General features: G+C 40.5%; 1 protein-coding gene across 3 annotated transcripts in view; it reads left to right on the top strand.

Annotated features, from left to right (window-relative positions):
- The window catches only part of DUSP16 (dual specificity phosphatase 16), a 66,672-nt gene that overhangs the window by 5,789 nt on the left and 38,641 nt on the right, over positions 1–22,242 (top strand). The window lies entirely within an intron of this gene.

Raw genomic sequence — 22,242 nt, 5'->3', positions numbered from 1 at the left:
ACTTTTAAAAACTCAAATGCCATGTCAGGACTTGAATTTCTGCCTGGCAAGATGGTGCTTGCAGGGGAGGGACTTTTTTGATAGTGTATATTTCACTAAGTTTGTATGGTCCCTTAAGTGTGTAAGCCATCCGTTTTCTGAAAGTTATCTTCCAAATATGTCCAAAGAGTCTGAATTACACTTTGGAGAGCTTCTCTCAACATGCCATCCCACTACTAAACAAGCCTTAATTTCAAAGGTGGGTCATAAGCACCAAGAACATATTTGCCCAAAGGATGGGCATGAGATTACTTTCCAGTCATTGTGTTATTGCTGTCTGGAATAAGTATAGCACCTATCATCTCTACAGTTCCCATAAGTATCTTGTTATAGGTAGGAACCTGCTTAGGTGTTGTGATTTCACACCTTCTTTCTTTAAAGATTACGCTTGGCACTCAGTGTTTTCTCTTAGTTTTCAGCTCTGCTATCCCAGACAGCTTCATGGGGATCTATTTGAATTCCAGAAATTTGAGGAGAGTAGGAGGGGGAATGAACCTTACGTTGCATGTCTCTTCACTAACCCCAACATACTTAGAAGTGCCTTTCTAAATTAAGAGCGTTTAGGTAGAGGCCTCTTACTGGCGAAATTTGGGGAGCATACAGAATATACTTAATCTTGGTTGCAGCAAAGATTAATAGAGCTTTGCCAGGTTTTGAGCAAGCATGAGGAATGTTCCAGGAAAAAAAGTACAGCACTGATTTTAGCGCATTGGATTGACATCTTTTTAGGTCCAAAAGAGTCTGAAGGTACATGCTAGATTGAGTCCAGATTAGCAGAGGACAAATGATGTCACCAGTTCAGTAGGGTTACCTCTGGGTGTCCTAAGTCCCTGAGTGCAAGACAGATGTGCTCCAAATTGAGGACAGGCTGTGAAAACCTCTCTTCTCATAGTCTATTTGGAGTTCTGCATTGATGGCAAGTCTCTTCTCACAGCAACAGGACCCAGTACCTTCTTCCCCTTTCTCCCAGGCTACTCCCGTGTCATTTCAATTTCCTAAAAGCTCTCAAGCTTTACACAGCGAGTGCTCTGAGGTCTTACTGAAGAGAGGTAATACACAGTAACTGGTGTGTAAATTCATCGTCCTGTGTCTTGGGAAGACACAGCAGCTGAAGGCAAACAGGTGCCATCCTTGTAAAAGCTGGTAAACTCTGTGATCTTCTACCTAGTAGGAGACTTATTTAGGGCATAGTTAGACAAATTTTTTGATAAAGCTGCTTGTACTTGTACTTTCCTCTGCTACCTCGTTTGTTTCTGTCTCCCTTTTCAGTTTTGTTTTGTTTTTTTCTCATCTGGATATGTATGATGGTATGTTTTTCCTGGTCAGTGAAGTGAGCCCTCCTGTCCAGCTGCTGGAAATCCCTAACTTTTTGTGCTTGACATTCTGTGAGCATGCTGTCAGCTTCTCAGTCCTCTGTTCTGCTTGTTAGATGATCCATCTTTGGATACCATCCAGTTGACAAAGCCTGTTTCCTCCATGAGGCTCACTTTACCTGTCTGCTGTGATTTCCAGGTGGACCTGTTTGAAGATGCCCTAAAAATCTTATTATCCAGCCCAGACATTGTTAGATGAGTAGCACATTTGTTGCCTGTTTCCTCTCAAAATATTGCTGAAAGAAAGTTAACTGGATGAAAAAGAATAGTAATGCAAGTGCAGGTCTCCGAGATACTACTCAGGACGGCAAAAGAAAGTGTGGAAATACTAACGAAGAGAGGCTTTCACTGCACGTTTTCCCAAGCTATTCTTTCCATGAAGAGACCCACATCTTTCTAGCCCCTCAGATTTACAGGACTCAAATCTTTTTCTCCGACTGAGGCTTGTATGACTTGCCAGCTCTCCTGCAGGTGTGACCTGTTCTGGAACGAGGAAACGCGTGGTGTCTTTTTTCCCCCTGCTGCCTCATGTATGGTTAAACCTATAGAAAACTGTGGAGGAAGCTCAGGCATGCTGTTCCTCTGACAGCCTTCTGCAAATATAAGCTATTAATGACCATTGCCTTTCATGGGCAAAAACAGTACTGGCAATCCTTTGTGCACTTTATTTAATGGCGTAACGAGCAAGCACATTAGCTATTTTTATTCAAACGCCCAGACGTAAGCCAGTATGGCAAAGTGGCTATGAAATGTCTGCATAGCTAAGTGAAAATACAGCTGCTGTTTAACACTAAATCTTTTTCTTTTAGTTGCAGGATTTTGAGAGGGTACAACCAATGATCATCTAATCTTTCTAACTGAGCTGCGGTGAGGCTTTTCAAGATTTTGTATTAAAATAGGCAGAATGTTCTTCTCAGTCGCTGACTTTGTCTACTATTTCAGTCAACAATAAGGAGGTAATGCAATAGGGAAGGTGGGTGGGTGGAGAAGGGGGGACTAATTCAGCTTAAAGGTTCAGGTCTTGTCCTTTCAGGAAGCTTCGGGACTGTCTGTTCCTATGTGCTGCTTAGTGGCAGGCACACAAAAAAAGCAGAGTACAGTGACACTGTTAGCAAATGCTAGCTCAGAGAGATGCAGTGTTTGTTTTACAAATTTTTAAAGGCTGCCAAGTCCTTCAATAGTAGTTTTTCCTCTTTTTTTTCTTTTCTTTTTTTTTTTTTTTTTCTCCTTCCCCCTTTTCCTTGAAGAGGCTGTCTACTTCGGCAGAAAAATGGCTTTTATGACTTGATGAGTAATTAAAAAATCAACATCATCTTGATTTTTTTTTTTTTAAGTCTTTGAATATTTCAAAGCCAAGAATTTATGTTATGGATTAACTTAGGAGGGCTGTTGAGCATTTCATTTTTTGTATGTGTACATGCTCAGTAAATCATTATACCTCAATATGGACATGTGTGGTCTCCAGTTCAGTTTTGGTTTAAAAAAAAAAAACAAAACCAAAACTTCTAAGCATATGATAGATGTTAGAGATTGCAAGGGCAAATAAAGAAATTACTTAATATTATGCTTTTCCTGCCCTGGAAGCTGTCTGATACTGGAGCAGATACCTGGTAGTAGCACATTTTTTTATATCTTTGCTTAACTAAATTATAAAGTACACTTCTGCTTTTACTCAAAATGCGATTAAATTGCTCTGCAGTGGAAAAGTACTCAGGCTTACCACTTTCTGAAGCTGAAGGTTCAAACAGTATGTCCAATTTCAGAAGTTGTGTGGTACTAGGGTCAACTTTTGTCATTGTGAAAATACTAGAAAAGGGAGACGTACATAAGGAACAGAATGTGAGCAAGTGAAAGAAGGAATAACGGAAAAGGTGTTGATCAGATGTTGAAAAAATATACTATATTTCCCCTAAATAAAGGGGAAAAAAAAATAAAGTAGAGTCAACAGCTATGAAAAATATTTTTTAAAAGAAAGAAAGAAGTTCTGCGTTAGTTGCACATGAAAATGACCCTTTTAAATCACAGAAAACATAGTTCTAATGTGACAACAAGATAGGATCATTCCACTTTGGCTAGTAATACTAAGCTTGTAGGTAACAAAAGAGTTATTTTCTGTGTGTATGAGGAAAAGCCATTTGACAGGCTATCTAAATGGAGTCTAATAACAAGTTCTAGGAAGTCCAGGGAAAGGTGTAGCTTCCAGTGAGTTCATAGTCGTATATACTATTTGTGTATCTAGAAAATATGTTCTAAAGATTGCTAAACACTAGTGAGTTCTGCTCTCTTTCTGAGTCTGTATTTTGGTTTGTAATTCATGTAGCTGAAGATACATATTAGAAACTAGAAATGCTAGATTAGAATATGTGGCGGCTTTTGGGAATATAATACTGTGTGGGTTTGTGTATTTGGTCTTTATCACTAGGCATTTGTAAATATTTAAGAAAGAATCGATTTCAAAACATTGCTATAGACCATATCTTCATGTTGGAAGTTTGTAAGAGTCAGAGACTTGGGCTTCAAATAGCGTGCTTCCGAGTCCACGTGAAGACATGTCTTTCAATGCAACTGAGAGGGTGGGAGGGAGTGTGGAAAATGATCCGTCTAAACATTTCTGCTGTGAGTTGCTATTTTTCTTCATGCTATTAATAATTTGTTGTTGGCTTTTTTTTTTTAACTGGATATGTGTGTAGCTACTCTAGATGGAAGAGAAGCTTTTATCTTTTACCAAAAAAAACCCCAAAGTTGGCAAATTTTGTGTTTGCTTCTAGAATGTGTCCAGTTCTAGAGGCTGATGTCCTCTAACAAAGTTGCAGGTACAAATGTACCAGCTTGCCCTAGGCCCTGCTGTTTGTCTTCTAAGATTTTTGGCTTGTTATGTGCTGCCATTGGTGTGAGTCCTTTGTAAGCACAACTAATCAGTGCCATGAGGAGCTTTAACCTAATACAGAAAGGAGGAGAACAGTAGTCTAAAGGCTACTGACAACCTGTCTTTTTCCAACTGTGCTTGTAGAAAAGGTTACTGAGTCCAGCTGCTTGACACAGCCCCACTGCCTCCAGCAGCTGCCCAGAGCCTGCTGCTTAGAGTCGTTTTTATGCCTGCTCGTACTTCGCTTGAGGACAAGTCGGAGAATGAACTCATGAGTAGCATGTTCTGCTGTTTGAGCTCACCTGTTTGTGTTTCACTTGAAGCAGACCAGAAATCTATCATACCGTTTGCTCCGTAGGCTCTAGGTGGTCATTCACTCCGTGCTAGACGTTAAATTACCTCCTTTTTGACACATAGACAAGCTTAGAAGTAAAATGCTCTGTAAACCCTCCTTTCCTTTCTTCTGTGTCCTGCCCAACTTGCTCTTACCCTTGTTGACCAAAAGAAATAGGTTCAGTGGCAGTAAAAGTGGAATGGAAGAGCAGTAGCATGGATCCACTGAAGCTGGTGGAGCACTCTCAAGTTAGTGCAATGTAGTTTGCGTTTCTATGGCAGGTAACACCAAACGCTCACGGTTATGGTGATTCTCTTCTCTTCCCAGCCACAGTCATTGCAAATGCACACTTTGGATGGCTCTCAGGATCCCACAGTGAGCAAGAGCAGGGAACCAGAAATGACTGAAGACTGTTTGGATGTGGTTTATTTATGTGTTTGTTTATTCTGCTTGCTCGTACAGTTAGTTTGTGACTGATTTAGCTCTTCGACTTAGCTCACTGAGTTAACATGTGAGCTGGCATGCGGGACATGGTTGCTCTCTGGTAGTCCTGACTTTGTTTTAAGCGGCCTCAGAGTGTCTCCCCTCAGTCTGCCCTTTCAGCTGGCTGCATATGAGGCTCTTGAAGCAGCAGTTCTTGGATGAGCCAAGGGTATGATGGGCTCTGCCTCCTGTTGATGTATCTCCCTGTTGCGGGAGTAGGAACTGGCTTAGTGGTTTACTAGCTGGGCGTGCTCCAGCAAAAGAGTTTCCTCTTGTTCAGGAGACCTGTCTTTTGCCCTTGTTTGGGGGCTTCATGTGCACTTGGCCCACAAGCCAAGTTTTGAGGGTGTCCACGGGCGTTACCTGTGTCCTGCAGTGCAGATGAGCCTGTTGTAGCCCATGGCAATCTGGAGGGAATTGTTGAAACTCACAGGAGTTCCTTTACAAGCTTGTCTTTCTGCAGCAAGAAGTGTATTAATTGCATGGATTTGCCCACTGGAAACTAAGACTGGAGCTGTGGATTCAAGTTAAAAACCTGGTAGCTGTTTGTTTGTCGCTGTGCATTCCAGTTGGCAGAGCATCGAGAGCTTTGTGCTCTGTTGGCAACTCTTGCTTGTCTGCCACCTGACAAGTTTAGAAATTGAATTCTGTCAGGATGCTTTTCCTTTAAAGCAGTGGCAAGACATATATATGTGTCTGTGGTTTTATATACATACACCCACATACAAACTATGTCTCTATATATAAATGTATATGTAAACGTACACTCTGTCCAGAGCAGCTTGTATCTTATAAAGCTTTTGTTCAAAGTGATTTCTCAATGTTTTATATGACAAGAAAAGCAATTAATTAGCTAGTGAAGCAAAACAGCCTTGCAGATAAGCTTTCTTAGGCAATGTCTAGGTATAGAATCACAGAATAGTTTGGGTTGGAAGGGACCTTTAAAAGTCATCTAGTCTAACCCCCCTGCAAGGAGTATAATGAATTGAGAAGATCTGGATACACGGTCTTAATGGAACACTTAGTATGTAGTTTTCCTGGTTATAGCTATCTGAAGTAGGCAGATAAATTTTGCACATTCATTAGCTTGTGATGTATTTATTTGAATACTTGTGATTTCTGATCGTTACTTGGTCTTTCAGAGGAAATCAAAGTGAAAGCCTAATCCCTTTTTACTGCAAACTTGAAGACATTTCCTTGATACCATACTTACTTGATAAAATGATAAGTCTCTTTCAGGCTTTGAGAATGGATGGCTAGTAGTGCCTATTAATTTTTTACCCAGTCTGATTTTTTTTTCTTTTTTTTTTTTTTGCTTTTTACCTTTTATTAATTTAATGGTACCAGTGTCTTCAGAGTTCTCATATGGAACTCTCATTTTCCTCACTTGTTAATTGCTTGTGTCATCTCTGCCCATTGCTCTGGGAGTGGTGATGATTGAACCTAGAACTTATTTTGATACTCTCATTCCTTTTCAAGGGGGGCAGTTCTGACTTCTTAATCATAACATTTTATATTTTGTATACTTTCAATCTCAGAATCATTTGGGGTTTTTTGAGTGTTCTTTACATTTACTTTGAGTAATAGTATGCTGATCCAGGATCATCTTCTTGGAGTTCTACCTAGAGTAACAAGGTTCTGCTGGTGCAATTGGAGCTCTGCAGAGCTCCTGTGGCTGTATGGCTTCTTGGGTTGCTGGAATGCAATGGCATCCACACTGGAAGAGATGGTGTTGTAGAAGATCATGTATAGGGCAAAAAGGAATCCAGAGTATCCTACTGAGGAAACTGCTGTTCCTACAGCATGTTGGTGCTAGTCGTCTTAACTGATGGCATTTTGTCAACTATGGGCTTTTGTCATCCAGGGAAGAGACCTTTTTTTCCCTGACCGCGCGGACTGAGTTTTGCTGTCTTGCATCAAATTCGCATGTGGGTTTGTACAAACAAGTCAGCTGAAGTAGCCTGTCTGTTGACACAGCTCTGCCATTCAAAGCCCTTAGCCAGGAGCAAAGCTAAGTATTAACCTAAAAAGTGATTAAGTTCCAGTAACTTCATCCAATATTGTTTCTATCAACAATATTGGTATCTATCTTTACTGCTCCTCTGAGGGTTTTTTTTTTCCCATCTCCTCAGTGGTGGGAAGTGGGAGTGTGCATATAGTTGAAAATATTATATTTTCCTTATAATTTAGATCCTTTGAAACTTTTTGTTACAAAGTGGATTACAAAGTGGACTTTCTAGTAAGTCTGCATAAAGTTCCTTTAAACAATTGAGTTGACATGCTCAAAGACACGTGGGCAAATTTAACAGTGGGTTTGGGTCAGATTAAGAAAGGTGGTTCTGTGTCTTCTCCCATTTCTTGCCTTTATGCCTATCATCAGCTCTGCCAAGAAATTATGTGTGGCTGCTTTTAAACCAGTTTTTCTAGCGCTGAAGTTATTTTTTTTTCTTTTTCTTTTTTCTGTCATCTATAGCATATTTTACAAACACTTTGTACCTATGATAGAATAGCTCGCTTTAATGAGTGTTACATATTTCTGTTATCTGCTCGGCCTTTACATTCTTTAATTCCCTCATAAATCCTGAGGACATGGTGGCTAACTATTAGTTAATTTTTTTTTTTTTCTTCTGTTGACATGTCGGTCCTGGCAGTAGATCATCTTAGTCTATCTCAAACTTATCTTTTGCCAGCATCCTGTGTGGGAGAGACTCTTGCAAAGAAACTCTTTCAGGTACTATTATCTAGTTGCTAGTATCAAATTTAATTGCACCCTTTCATTTTTGTGCACTAGCTCTTATGATTTTTCTTATTATTTTGATACATTTTTCTGATCTGATCTCTTTGCTCTCCTAAAGCTTTTTTTTTCCCCACCCCCTAATCTGCTGTCACTTATTCTGCTTTCTGTTTCTTTACCCAGCCTTGGATTCACATTTTTCTGGGATATACTCATTTGGCCTGTGTAACCTTACGAAAATGTTACCATTTAAACATAATGACTCTTTTCTTCCCTGGCTTCCTGTTCCCTTTCCTTGTGAAGTGGTATGTATACCTTCCGCAACTTTCAGGCTCAGCTGGGAGCTAAACACGCAGCTTTTAATTTCCTCTCTCTCCATGAATTTAGGATCTTTTGGACCGGTGGTGTTTTAATCACCATTTCTGAAACGTGACGGCATGGTACTGCTTTTGGTAGGATTCCTTCTGTGAGTGTGGTGAACTCAGCTGTATTATGGCCACCGTCATTTAGTGGTGAGCTAATGCAAACAGTAAACTGTCTTTCTGACGTCGTATGAAGATGACTCTGGTGAGGAGCAGGAGAAAAGCATATTTTCTTACTTCCAGGTGAAGAACAAACACAGAACTAAAAATGTCCCTTGGCATGTCCTGCAGTGGTTCAAAGGCTAAATTGAGATGTTGATTCTCGTTCATCAAATTAAATTCCTCTTGTTTTTGGCGTGGTATTCTCTTTACTTCCTTCTCTAAACAGAATTGGCTTGACTCTTTCCACAGTGGCTATGTGATGCCTTGTTTAGTTTGTGGAATTGCAAGAGCTCTGATATTTTCCTGAAATAAAGACACCAGATTCATAGTGATTTCTTCCTCCGTCCTGTTGTTTCTCCCCTCCTCCTGACAGCCACATGCAGACTCTTGGGGGTTGGTTTGTTTCTGTTTTCCCCTAGGAAAAGACTCTTCCTCATCAGTCTTCGTGGCAACTTATGGTTCCTCATATACAGAGTACTTCAGTTGAGTTCAAATGCAATGCCGGTGCCATTTTACCAACTAAAGGAGTAAGGAAGGCTGGACCGATAGTATATAGTGCTCTCTCTGCTTCTGTGTCAGCTGTCTTCCTTTTGTTTGGGGAGCATGATTCCCTAAATTCCTTCCTGATAGGTTTCCATTTTGAAACACACTGTGTCTGGAATGACATGCCATCTCTGCAAGCATAAAATTGTTATGAAATATGAAGCACAGAGAACTTGTTATCAAAATACTTGTTTCTTCTTTTTTTTTTTTTTTGTTACGGTCACTGTTATGAAATGGAATGATTAAGAAGGGTTACTCCACAAGTAGAGAAAAGGCATTGGAGATTGCATCTTTTTTCCTGCAAAAAACAGTGCTGTCTTGAGACCAAATTACTCAAAAACAAGTTGTAATGAAAATATACTAAAATCCTCAGCTTTAGCTTGGTTGTATCAAATACTTGGTAGAACTCCAAAGTGGTAAATAACTTGGTTATTTTCCTTATGGAGTACTAATCTTGTTTGCTTTGGCATCTAACACCGAAGTCACAGCTTATTTTTACTTAATATACACTTTTTTTTAGAGTATCCCTTTCGTGCAGTAATACAGATACTTATTATACAACCCAGGAGGCCAGTCACAGACCACGGGCTCCGCTGTGTTTGGTGGTCCCGGGGGCGGAGGGGAATGGTGTTCACCTAGGCAATTCTGGTTGACTTAATAGACATAGTACTGATGCCAGAGTCCTTGTGGATATTGTGGCAAAGTAGTGGTTTTGAGGCAGTGTTTGGAAGGGGTGCGAGACAGGCGAGGGTCTCGTGTTATCTCATATGGCTTATGAAGAAAGTAAAGATTCATCTGGTCAAAGGAACAGGTCTGGAAAATTGCATTTGTGGCAGTGTTCTGCATAGGTGAGAGCAGCATAGTCAAGGCCAAAGGAAACGCTACTGTTCTACTAGCAAAAAGAGATCATGTGCCTAGGTGAGTGTTTTTCATCCATCTATGTTCTTTAAATTGTCGTAATACCAAGCAGAAAAATGGGCAGGATACGACTTTGATGTAGAAGTCTAGGGACAAATCCGTCATGAGATGAAGTGAGTTGATGGGAAAAGAGAGTGCAAAAAGGGGAGCCTCTCAGCTGTAGCAGACTTTTTAGTTCCTTCAGGAGGGTACTAGAAATTATTTAAACATGCAATGACTTGATTTGTCAATGAAGCCATTAGTTAGTGACACGATTTTCTAGATTGGCCATCAGTTAATCGTGTTTTCTTTCTGTCACAGTTTTTATTGCAACATGTGGTGGTTAAAATCCAGAAGAAAGCATAGTAACATCTTAAGTTGCCTGTCTTTTCATTTACTTCAGTTACTTCTTTTAACAGCAAGAACTTATTTTTCTTGAGGACTGCCAACAGTTGGCATGCACAAGATGACATCTTCAAAGTAAGTCTTAAACAAGCAAACTCATCTTTCTTCTGTAACTTCTGGTGTTAATTCCTGTCTTCCTACTTTTTCTCTTGAGACTGTGTTACAAGCAGTGGTCGTTTCCTTAATGTATAATTAGGTTTGCTGTGGAGGTTTTAACAGATCTAAATTTTGAGACGGCAGTCTAAGACAAGATGAAGTGTCAAAGTCAGGAGTTTACACGTGGTGGTTTCTGACAGTCCGCAAAACATAGTTCATGTAAACTTGCTTCTGCTCCAGCAGGACACATTCCTTGGACCACAGTTGTTGCTGTGTTCTCTGTGAACTTAGTAAAGTAATGCACATGTGTGTGTGAAACTGAGATTAGCTTTCAGAGCTTTCAGGGTGTTTTTTTTCAGAAAACTCAAAGCTACAACAAATTGGCAAGTTTTCTGATTGAATTTTCAGATCTGACTCTGTCTTTAAAAGGCCCATCAGGTGCTGATGTGTAATGCTGTGTTTTCACTGAACTGTTCATATAGGATGCCACAAATTCATTCATCTCTTAGTGTGACTGTCAACTTTGGACACTTCAGCTACATTTATAGTTTTGTAACAGATAAAGTAACCCTCCTCTGGATTCAGAAATTAAAATAAAAATGCAGTTGATCATGATAATAACATAAATAAGGTAACAAAATTGCCAAACCTTCCAGGAGGCTTAATCTCTTGTTCTTTATCACTGAGTTGACACCTGTGAAGCATAAAAGGTGTCTCAGAGTTGCTCTTCTCCTTCATAATTATTCAACTTCAAGGTTTTCTTAATTGTTGTGAGACAATTGGAAGATGCCTGTCTCAGAAAATCTGATGGCAGTGTTACCTCCAGGCTCTTTGCACATTGGCTGCTCTCTTTGTGAAGTTCTGAATGCTTCTGCTGTGGTGGATGCAACACACCATTCCTGCTTGGGGCATCAGTAGTTTAGAGATGGATTTTGCAAGTTTGTCTGCATCTGAAACTATTGCTAATCTAATTGCTGGGTTCAGACATGGAACTTGCTCTTTTGAAAAGCTTTCTTGTGGGTAAACCTGAATGATTTAAATGTCTGAAAAGAGCAAGGGTTGGGTGGAGTACTATGGGAATTGCCTTTAGCCTTGCTTGGATGGATAGACAGTCTGTGACAGGCCCCAGGAGGATTTGACTGTGCCTTAAAAATACTAAAAGAAAGTACTCATATCTAGATTCTTAGTTAGTCTAGTCCTCTATGATCATTTATCCCTAAAAAGAAATGTGAATTCTAAGTCAGTAAACCGTTTACTTGATGTCAGTTGTTCACCAGAAGAATTTTGGATATGACTGTGGTTTTGTCAAAATAGAAATGTGCTAAAAGACACTTACCTAGACTATTCAGCATCCTGTCTGGGAGCCACTGCTTTAAGTCCTGGGAATTATATACAGTAGTAGGTACAAAATGCAGTGAAGGAGTGAGCCATTCTATTGCACTTCTCTGTCTTTGTTTAGGGGTGACAGCATGAGTGTTTTTTCAGATGTTCTTCTTGGAGCTGGTGAGCTTTGTCTTGTTCACTCTTTTAGGAAGAAACACCTCAAATGCTTTTAATGCAAAACAGGATCTTGCTTTTCTGTGGTTACAAGCTCAGGTGATGGTAGTAAATGTGTTGCCCATGGGTAGGCAGAAAGAGAAGCTGATGTTCCTGGGTAGATCTGTACCACTTAAACTGCTCCACTCCAGGTAGCAATTTCCCTTGGGAGTCCTTTTTGCATTTGTGAGAGACTAAAGTACAGCAAGAGAAATTTTGTCCCCTGCTGTTCTTGTTCCAGTCTACCTGAAGCAGAGAAACCATGGCTCCAAAGTTGTCGTTAAGCTTCCTAAGAATTTTTTTATTAATTGTAATTGTCTGTACAGTATAGTTTGACAAGATTAGCAAAGCATGGAGAGCACTTCCTACTGTTAGACTTAAAGTTTTTCTTTTAATGACAAAGTTCTTTGGATTTGCCACGGTCTGTCTGCTGCAAACTTCTGAAGTGTGAATAGCCATGACCTATCAAGCAGCACAGGCACTGGTAAGAGGATCTTTGGGCCAAGGACCTGTAGCCAAGCTCTTACCTTTTTGCGTAAGATTTTATTTTTAACGGGAATGCAAAGCAGGTGGAATTGTGGTTAAATAATTATTCCTTGATGGAGCGGGTACTGCCCCGAGGAAGGTGCTTATGTAAGGCAAGTCCCTATCATGCTGTGTAAGAACAAGGATGCTGTGCTGAGACTGCATGAGCAATCATCACGCTGGTACTTTCTCATACTTGACTCTACAGACTTGTACTGGAAGAAGTTATTAACTTGAGTTTTACCTTAAACACACCCAAAAAAACTATGACCGTCTAGGATGAGGGGCAGTGGTGCACTTCGAACGGTGCCGTGGGGCTTTGGATCTTCAGACCGATATGGCAGGCACCGTCCGTTTTTACCAGTGGAGCAGGAATTCTCTGGACAATTCTCCCTTTCCCATACAAGCAGTGTGTGCTTTGTCTTTTTAAAACCAAAGGTGTATCAACTCCTGGGGACAGCTGTAGGTTTTGTGGATTAATATCTGCTGACCACGTTCATCTTTTAGAGGCACTAGCATATTTTTCCTCTCCTTCAGTTATTCCAGCGTACTTCTCACTCAGCTCTGTGTACAGACCACCCTTGCTGTCTGCAGCAACTTCTGTGTGCAGGTGGTAAGATTATTTTCCATTCCTTATGTTGTCTGTGCATCTGAGCAGAAGTAATAATGCAGGCTTGAGGGATCATCTGCTTTCTCTGGTGTTTGGTATTGTAATGGTGCACAGTAGCAATTGCAGAACAAATAATTCTGGATGTGGCAGTGAGGGGGACGGTGCAGCTTGGGATGCTCAGCCTGGTCCATCTGCTGTACCCTGTGGAGTGCCATGGAGAAAGTATTTAGCATGGGTAGGGAAAGCTGTGTAGCCGTGCTGTGAGGCAAGCCTGCACAAATAATTGGTAAATCACAAATCAGTAGCTCCCAGACAGGATGCTAAATAGTCTAGGTGAGTGTCTTTTAGCACACTTCTATTTTGACAAAGCCGTAGTCATATCCAAAATTCTTTGGTGAACAACTACACTCCTTTCTGTCAAGGTGAGTTTGAGCACCAAGTTGGTGATTTGGTTCACAGCTAGCTTGGGGGTCTTTGATTTAAACATCTCTTCTGCACACTGTCAGTCCCTGCACTGAAGCATGCTCAATGCCCATGGAATATCAGGAGAATTTAGCTGCCAAACACATTAAAAAAAATCCCTGCAGCTTCTGGCTTTTTGACTAAAATTCGGGCACATGGCCACAGGCATACTAAAAGGCATACCTTTGCCAGGTGGTCTCCCTGCCAAACTAAAGCTGGTTCTCAAAAAGATCTTACATTATTATGCTTTCAGTAGAGTGCCAGAAAACTGAACCTTGGCAAAATGATGCTTTAAGCTGATGGCGAGAACAAGATTAGGAAGACTATTTTAGTCCGGGGTAGGCATTGTAGCTACAGGTAGGCTAGATACATTTTCTTCTAGATCTAAGTCATAGGGTTTTTCATCTTGCCTGTTCCAAAGCAGTCTAAGCTAAATTAAAATTTAGGTGTTCTAAGAAGTTATTTGGATCTGTGCTTTACTTTGCCCAGCTCCCAGATTATAGATTATTTGATTTTGAAAGCACGTGCCCTAGGCATTTACTACTCTAGCTTGAGCCTGGTGATGTGGCTGCAGAGAAAGAAGCCTGAAGAGGGTGGGAGGAGCGCTTCTCCTTCCCCTCTTTCCTGATGACCTCCGCTTCTGTGGTTGCCTTAAACTCTTCTCCTGCACCTTTTGACCTGTGCTATAATCCTATCAGGGCAGTTGCAGTCAGGGAAGAAGTCTTTTCTGGAAATAATTTCTTGCCTGAGTATGCACATCTGAAATGCTTTTGGCATTCGTTGGTAGAAATTGTCTTAGAGAGAGGTGTGTTTTTGCTGTGACTCCTCGTACTCCGTTCTTCAAACCACCGTGATCTGTCCTTTCACGCCACTCAGAGTTTCTGTGGAGAAGCTAACTGCATACTCCACTGTCAGTGGCAAAGTAGCTAGCGAACATTTCTTTGCCATCCAAATAAAATTTCAGAACAAACAAAAAACCCCAGGTGACAAACACATCAACTGCCACTACATCTATCACTGCCATGACTTCATAAAGGCATCTCATCTCACTTGTTGTAATAGCATTGTTTCATGGATGTATAATACCAGTTTGAACATGCTGACATCATATTTAAAAAAAAATAAAAATCTGTACCAGTGGGGAAACATGGCATGATGAAAAAGAAAGCGTGAGAATTTGGGCTAGTATTATATCTCTCATAGAGTAGCCCCAAGATAAATGCTTTAGCAGCATTTAAATGGTCACCCTTTATCCCTTTTTTTGCTTCTCCTCCAGCTGAGTATTTCTGAGGGGGAGTTTCTGTGATGGCTGCCGCAGTGGGAAACACCAAGATTGACTGGAGTTAAGATGCACACAATGTTAAGTATAGATATTTAGTGATGGGTATAAACATGAGTTAAATGATAAAAACTAGGCTTGCTAGTAACAAGCTTGCAGGTGGCCATTCTCAAACTACTGTTTTGATTTTGGTTTTTTTACCTACCGTTCTATTTTTAAATCGCTTTCCTTTCATCCTCTCTGAGACTTTTTTTGTGTGTGTCCTCAAGTTAAGAGAGCAGCCACACAAAAAGCTGATAGAGCCTCCCTGAGAGGATGAGGGGGAAAAGCAGTGGGGAGAGAGGCAGGGTGGCACTTCAGAGTGGGTCTCCCAGTGACAGATGAGACATGGAAGGGACTAATAACTGCTGTTAAAATCTCTCCTTTATCTTTTTCAGTTTAATTTTGCCATTCAAGTAAAACAAGCAGCCGTGGTGGTTCAAACGGCTGCTTCACTTGGGTCTGGTTAAAGACACTTGCAAAAGCTTACTACTGTGTCCAAGGCTCATTTGAAGTTTTGTAGCTGGACAAACTTACAATATCCATATGCTTCACAAGCTGTCTTCTTTGATAACATGCATAAAAAAAAAACACAGCAGGTTTTGTGTCAGAAATAATAAAGAAAATGTCTTTCTTGAACATCAAAAGTTATGCAGACAGGTTACCTTCTGTATGTGAGTGTGCTTTGGTTTTTTTGGGGTGGCTGGATAAGAAGCATTTCTATATGAAGTCCTAATTCAGTAGGATGCTTTGCTTCTGCAAGAGTTCGCTGAATTTGAGTAGAATACAAGGACATCTAGGATTTCTTTAGATCAGGTAAGGATGGAGAAATATCATGGAATGGTTTGTGTTGGAAGGGACCTTTAGTGATCACCTAGTCTGCCCCCCTGCCATAAGCCGGGACACCTTCCACTAGACAAGGTTGCTCAAAGCCCTGTCCAACCTGACCTTGGACACTTCCAGGGATGGGGCATCCACCACCTCTCTGGGCAGCCTGCTCCAGTATTTCACCACTCTCATAAAAAAAAAAAAAAGGAACAATCTTCCTTATGTCTGGTCTGAACCTACTTTCTTTCAGTTTAAAACCATTGCCCCTTATCCTGTCACCACACGCCTTAGTAAAATGTCTTTATCTATCTTTCTTATAAGCTCCCTTTAAATATTGAAAGGTGGGTTGAATTACTTCAAAGCACCTGTTTAACACATTTTTTAGCTGGCAGTTCTGTTCTAGGTGTTATCTAAAGAAGGTAAGGCCTAAAATGGTAACCTGAATATGGCCACATGTTCTTAAACTTTTAGTCAGTAAAATTTAAAAGGGGGGAAAAAAAAAAAAGAGGAAAAAAAATCCCCAAACCACAGTATTTGATGGGAAGCCAGTGTAACTCCCTTGAAACTGGAGTGGCATGCCTGAGTCAGTGAAGTATGAGCTAAGAATCTGGCAGAAGCCTTTTGCACAAAGGAAGGCTGAGAGAGTCTCTCAGGAAGCCTGTACGCTGCTAAATGTGGCGTGTTTGAACATGAGACTGACATCATTGTGAGTTCATAGTAGTGAAAGAACACAGTATCAGCCACAAATTAGACTGACCTAATTTTTAAGTCGCTTCTAAAAACTTAATAGCACAGTGTGTTGCTTGTGCAAGCTGTTTATTTCTATCCCAGCCTCTGACTACTCAATTTAAACTACAAGTTAACCCTTTAAAATGTCAAAGGAGTTCAGGAAGGTGTGTGTGTGTGTGTGTTTGAGGGGTGCTGCGGACTTCCTTCCTTGGCTCTTTTTCCACTCTGACCTCAGTCTTCTCATAAAGGAAGTGATTAAGGACCACCCATCATATACCTTTATCCTTCAGGATCAGTTTCCTGGAGGTAAAAACCTCAGGATTGCGTACCAAAACCTAACTCGTTCTTATGGGCTGCTCACATGCAGACTGGAAGTCTGTCTGAAAATGATCAGAACTCTTGCCAGCAGTATCAACAGGAATTTATGCATAATCAGTAAGTTATTAGAAAACTTATCTGTGTTATTTATTGATGTTTCCATGATCATTGACAATTAATTGGTTCTTCTTCCACTGCTGAATACTTAAGAAACAGAAGGATCCTGCAGTTCACAGATGATCTGCTTCTTTCCGAGTGTTTATTAGTTGGCTCGACGTGCAGTGAAGTTGATCCATTCTGTTGATACGTTATTTCAGTTACTGCAGAAATATATTGAACTCTACTAGCTTGGGATTACTTTGACAAAAATCATTGCCTTTCTGGAAGCTTTTTAAAGGACTATGTAAAACAGAGCACCTCTACAAATTCTGGAGAAATATACAGTCTTCTTTTGTAGATTTATACGAAGCTCTGCATGCATGTAAGCACACTTCAAACAGAATAATACAAATGTATGTAATCTAAGAGAATATGTTTTGTTTCTCTTTGCTATTCAAAATCTTATTAGAAGCCCAGCGAGGTTGCTACAAAACATTTCTTGTTGATCCTGGTCTTTGATTAAGGTGCATATCAGATAATAACAACATAATTTACTCCCTCCATTTGGTATTGCATGCTTTTGCTCTTCAAAATTTAAAAAATCCTGGTCCCTTTTAATTCTTGCAAACCAGATGTAATGGCAGTCACATTTTTGTCAGTTTTTCTTAAGGGGGATTAATATATTTTGTGGTTATGCCGCTCTTCTTCCTCTACTTAAATGGTAATGTTTATAGTGATGTAAGAGGCACAGCTGGGGAATATAAGTCACCCTCTGCTTTTGCCTTCTGTTATAGAGAGATATATGGTTTCTCTTTTCAGCCGTGTAGTTACCATGCTAGAAATGTGGCTTTGGCAGCGCTGCAGGTCTTGTATAACATGATTCAAATTCAAAGAAACACTTGATATCCTTTGGGAAAGACATACCAGGGCACGTTACCTGGAACGTAGCTCAGTGAGATACCGTGACTTCTGCTTTTCTTCCTGAACTGAGGCCCTACTGGTACCGTCTTGTCAATTAAATGAAAATGTGAAAGCAATTGTAATAAGCAGGCCATCAGAACTACCTTTGTGGGTACAAATGAGGTATGAAAATTTGTTCTGTTCCCAGTGTGTGAGCTGTCAGGAGTCTTATGCTATGGTGAGGCATTTGGGTCCCAATCATCTGGGTCTTGGAGTTTGTTAATTTATTTTCTGGGCCTCATCTGCACTTCAGCAGTCACTCCATGTCATAGCTTGAACACCTTCCTAGTCTGCACAGCCCAGAAAGGGAGACAGGATTACTGTGACTGGTTAAACACCAAGGGCACCCAACAACTTTAATTACTCCACCACCTTAATTGGGAGCCCTTGCTGTTCACCATATACCCCCACGTTTCCTTCTCTACCCTCACCTCAAGATAATCAGGCTGCACAGTGTTTCTGGACTCACTGTTTTCCACCATCTGCTCTGTTTCCTTGACGTATAAATGTAATTTCAGGAGAAACTCAATTAAACTTAACTGCTTTACTGAGCAGGACTGAGCTCACATAGGTGTAATGTAGATGTTTTTTTGGGCCCAGCATCCGTTCTGAAGATGCTTCTGTGTGCTTTCATTGCTATGTAGCATACACTGCTCACAATATTAATTTTATTTTGAAGCATGTAGAGGGTTTTTAAAATGAGTTTGACAACAGACTTAATTAACACTTATTAGGGTGGTTTTTTTTAATTTCTAGATGTTTCTCTGTACAGCTGACAGGACACGCATGCAGCTCAATGAGCACTGTATTTTCAGACACAAGCAGGAAGAAACAAAGTATTAATGTTGACAGTTTTTAAAAAAAATAAAAGAAATTCCTTCCAAACTTTCTCATGCCCTGATATGAAAGGGGTTGAATGTGCATGTTGCCTTCCGGGAGAACTGGTGTCATTTCCTCAAATGGGTGAAAGACCAGAACATTTTAACCCACGGCGTACCATGGAAGCAGTTTACACGTCTCTGTTCTTAAAGGAGATTGACTCACTGTGATCTTTAGTCATTCACTTTAATTTAGGAGAAGAGTCATTAAAAAGTCTGTTGCAAGAAATTCACCCCTGCCTTGCCCAGAAGCTATTCTGATTTATTTCGATAATAAAATTACCATCATTATCCTCTGTCTTTAATCCGTCCAGGTTCTTGTATGAAGGCTTCAGATCCATCTTCTATTTTCATCATACAGTGGTCACAAAGAAGATCAGAGTAGTTGTGTGGTTTTTTGGTGTTTTTGGGTGGTTTTTTGTTTGGTTTTTGGTTTTTTGGTTTTTTTTGGTTTGTTTTTTTTTAGGTTTTGGCTCCTTATTTGTAGGCCCGTATTATTTTAATGTCTTCCCCTTAAAGCTTCTCACTAGGCAAAAGGCCTTAAGCTTAAAGGCTAACTGTTACTTGAAGACTCTGGGGTCCCATCTTTCGTGGGAAGCTTTTTAAAGAAGAGGCATGGACTATTACAGTTGCTGTGCCTGATGTTTATTTAGCACTACTCTTCAGAGCACTCCTCCTCCTCCTTTTAGTCTATTTCTCAACAGAAGGATGACCGTGTAAAATATTGTTCTGCAGAGCTGTGGAACACGGTCAGTCGATTTGAGATGTGCGGATTGCATAGGTGGAAACCTTGGTGTCACGAAAGGGGCTGCTGAAAAGCAGTCTTGTTCTACCAAGAGCAAGGAGATACTGAATTCCAACAGCTTGAGGATTTATGAAGTAGTTCAGTCCTTTGAGGTTTTCCCTTTTTGTACTTCGTGTCTTTGAATGAAATGCTAAAATACAGTTGTTGATAGAGACTGGCAGACGCAGACTTTGCAGTTGCCACAAGTAAATGATAGATTTTCTGTGTACGGGACTCAAACAAATAGCACTCATGATGTGTTTTGTAAAGATAAGTCTCTGGTTTTAATTCAGTTTGTGAATTCCTACGTTATGTGCTGTGGCTTTGGGTTGGACCTCTTCAGACTTGGATTACATAGATAAATTAATTTTATAACTTATAGTAAACATTGTAAATTTTACACCAGATACTTCATACAAGATTAGATTTTTAGGAGAGGGTAGGATTAAACTTCTAGGAAAGGAGAGGTAGGCACTGAGGTCCTTAGAAGGATGCTGTCACACTTGACTGTTCAGTCTCTCTCTGGTTTCTAGCTTGCTTGATGCACCACAACTCTGCAGCTGTGGGAGGAACTCTCCGTGTGACCTGACTGGTTGGGTTTGTTTAACTGCAGGTTAGGGAAGGCCTTAAGCAAGAGAGGAGGAAAAAAGGCTTCCATTTCTAACTCTGGAAAATAGAAAAAGATATTTAAATAAGGCCTGGAGGACTTCATATTTGCCAGAAGTAAGTAAAAAGGCAATTTTATATCCTTTTGTAATTCCCTCTAATTGAAAGGATGTATATTTCTTTTCCTAAAGTCAGCATAAAAATCCTGGCCTCTTAATGATGAAAGACTTTTCTGAAAAACTTTCTGCTAAGCACACAGAGCTGAAGTTTCCACTTTAAACTTGGGTGGCTCATTCATATTTCACTTAATGGTAATATGGTATCCTCTCTCTCCCTCCCCCTTCTTACCACCAAGGCTAAAAAGGAGGAGGGGAGATATAAAATGTTTCCGAAAATTACAGGAAATGTCTGTTCCTTTAACAGCATTGCCAGGGAATTTCCAAATGCACTTAATGCTTATGGCTGAACTTGCAGCAGCTTGGTCTTCAATCATGAGTGGATCCTGTTCTAAAAATGTGACTCCTCCTTCTGGTAAACTATGTTGAAATTAAGTATATGCTTTGTTTCTCATCTGCTCTTCTGCAGAATTTATTGCACCTGATGGTGAAAAGAGAGCTCTTGGGGGCCACTTTAAACTCCTGATTGACTTCTATTTGTTAAAGTGGGAAAAATAGTAGATAGTTTCCTGAGGTGGTAGCTAGTTTATTTGTAAGGACTTGGAGAGGCACGGATGGCAGGTACTAGTAAATGTGAAGACTGCCTGGCAGTTTTCAGAGAGACTTCAGAAACTGCACGTGAAGCACTAAGGAACAAAAAGGGAAATGCTTTTTGTCCCAGTACTTTGTTTTCTTGGATTTTAACAACGTGGTCTCTGATCATAGAGTCTTGTATCTAGGCAGAGCCAAGTTGGTGTTAGGCGCTAGATTAGTTTTAATTTCCAGGGATGAGATTAGAAAAGGGGGTAGAGACAAATACAATGAGTAGGATGAGCTTTCTCTTTGTTCTCCATTGCCTTCTGCTGGGTTTCTGCTGCTGGACTGGAGGGAAGGAGCAAGGGAGATCTGCAGAGCCTCTTCAGGGGCTTGAAAGGTATCTGCCAGCCAGAGCAGGCAGGGGGAGAAACAGATCTGGCACAGTCTTCAACAGATCTTCTCATCCACACCTCTGCCCTGCTGCTTTTGTGTACGTACACTGATGTGCTTATGATGGACAAGTGAGAAGATCTCCAGCCTGGGACCTCCCAGGGATAAACATGCAGGTCCCGGTCAAGGTGTCCATCCCAGTGAGCAGAGCGTGGTCTGGGTAGCAAACTCTGTAGTTATCTGACTGAAGGTCTCTAGCCCCATGTTCTATTCTTGGCGTTTGCGAGGTTCAGAGCAGTTGACCAAAGACAGAGAGGTGTACCTCCTTTTCTTGCAAGATGACCTGCATTTTGAATCTGTGTGCACTGACTGTCGTAATGTGCTCAGCCCTTGGCTGTGGCGACTCTTCATGGTTGTCATATCATTTACTACGTGGTTTGGAGCCGCTCCTGGATTTCGTAATAAGGCACTGCTTGGCAATAATTTATAATCATGGTTTATGTTACAGTGATTAAGCGGAGCTGTCATCTCTTGATAGCAATGATTTGAATCTTGTTTTTAGCTGCCTGGGAAACGGTTTGGAATTGACACTAATGTGTTTATTTTTACTTCCTCATGTAAAGGTTATAATTTAATTTGTTCATGTAGGAACAGCAGGTGCTTTGTATAGAGGTTGTATGGGTATGACGATACGTAATGATTGGTGACGCCAGTGTTACCAGTTTCCCATGTTGGCTTTTTTAGCATGTGGGGAGGTGGGATTAGTTACCTGAGATGCTCTGTTTCGTTTGTCTTTGTCCATGCAAAATATAGCTGTAATCAAACTCACTTACGGCAATCTCCTATATTCATAGACACTGAACAAGAGTTTGTGAATTTGCTTGAATTCCCGCAAATGCATCACCATGAATCTTAGTTACAGATTAGTTTTCTAGCAGGGAGATACGTCAAAATTGTTTAGAAGGCCACTGTTGGTTGGGGTTTTTTTTTTTTTTGGTTGTTGTTTTTTTAAGTATCTCCAACCTTTTTGCTTTCTAAAGACAGTGGAGAGATTTGCTGTGGTTTGCTTTTTTTTTTAATTTCTCTTAGAAAATCAGTATAACATGACTTTCTATTTTAGACCCCTTCCATGTAAACGAATGCTAGCATTAATGAATCTCTTCTCACCTAGGTTTTCGGGTGTTTGGGGAAGTTTTACAGCAAATGACTGCCC

This window comes from Chlamydotis macqueenii, chromosome 1 (assembly GCF_036417535.1).
Source record: "Chlamydotis macqueenii isolate bChlMac1 chromosome 1, bChlMac1.mat, whole genome shotgun sequence".
Classification (NCBI taxonomy): Eukaryota; Metazoa; Chordata; class Aves; order Otidiformes; family Otididae; genus Chlamydotis; species Chlamydotis macqueenii.
Note: the sequence above shows the minus strand (reverse complement) of the source record. Positions and strands in the feature narration are given on the sequence as shown.